Source organism: Penaeus monodon, chromosome 30, assembly GCF_015228065.2.
Source record: "Penaeus monodon isolate SGIC_2016 chromosome 30, NSTDA_Pmon_1, whole genome shotgun sequence".
NCBI lineage: Eukaryota > Metazoa > Arthropoda > Malacostraca > Decapoda > Penaeidae > Penaeus > Penaeus monodon.
This window is the reverse complement of record NC_051415.1, coordinates 8,200,708-8,201,992: the sequence shown is the minus strand read 5'-3', so window position 1 is coordinate 8,201,992 and position 1,285 is coordinate 8,200,708. Positions and strand designations below refer to the sequence as shown.

The 1,285-nt window shown below is 36.0% G+C and overlaps 1 protein-coding gene across 1 annotated transcript in view; it reads left to right on the top strand.

Moving 5' to 3' along the window:
* Positions 1-1,285, top strand: part of LOC119592505 (zinc finger and BTB domain-containing protein 24-like) — a 12,708-nt gene that overhangs the window by 5,596 nt on the left and 5,827 nt on the right.

Genomic DNA, 1,285 nt, shown 5'->3' with positions numbered 1-1,285 from the left:
TGTACATATATATGAAAATACATACACAAAATTAACTTTTTTGAAAATGGAATTAGAGCCACATTTTTAATATGCCAGATCTTAAGTTCTGGTTTGATTGACCATTTTTTTATACATGAGACTTTGAGTCTTGGCTGAGTGACAACATACATGATTGACTCGAGTTGAGTCAAACCAGTCAGGTCTTGTCTCTAGATATCAAAGAGCTCAAGGGAACATCAAAGGTATTCAGACTCAATGGCTCTTTCCTTGCAAGTTATTTCTAATAGATTTGGATATGTTTTTTTTTTTAAGACCTGAAATTTGGTGGTATTGCAGGCCAAGCACACAGTCAACAGTTGAATGTTCTATTAGGTTTGGAAAGGATACGGAATTATGTAGTACTTGTGCTATTTTGTCAACAATATTGGTATCAAGAAAGTCACCTTAGGTGGTGATGTTCCGAAGAGTATTAGAAAACATCTAAAATCTGGTAAACATCCCAAAACTTTCGTCTGATTGGCATATGACAACAAATTAGAATGAAAAAACATAGTTTCTGACAAATAATTTCATCCCTGGCAGAGGGGGTGTGGCCTGGACACACATGTATGCTAACAATAGTTAATTAGTTCCATGTTATCCATAATATATATGTATATCTATTATTTACTATTATTTGTTAAGTTGGTATGAGGTGTTGGACTCTCTCTGGCAACTAGTCACAGAAGGAGAAAGAAAGTGAGACAAGGAGTGCTAGGCTAGCATTTGTAAGACAGATGTGATCTGTTTCCTGCCCTCTGACTCAGTTTTGCTACTAACCAGCCTTTTTTATAGCAGATATTTACAGGATAACACTAACACTCATTAACACAGACTCACCAAGCAAGGAAGGGTGTCACCCCCTATCTTTATTACTCTTAACTTTTTTTTTTAGTTTCAGGGTTGCTTTTCTTCCCCTCCCTACACTAAGGAGTTCTCCTCCTTCTTTACTTCACTTAATGGTTAATGTTACATGTGGCCTTTACTAAAGGTCTTTGCATGGCAACACAATAACAGTCCCTTATTCTTACTTATCTTGATGTGACAGACGATAACAGCTATCAGACTCTTTAGATGCCCAAATCTCCAAACTATGAATTTGTTGATTCGTTCTCCTTCTTCTCTCAAAGGTTAGACCAATTTTCAAAATCAATACATCACCTGAGAGTTTGGGCAAAAGACTACGAATTCAGACAGGGATATGTCTCAGAACTTACAATATCTATTGTCATTACCGATCAAAACTCTTTCTATCACTTAACAT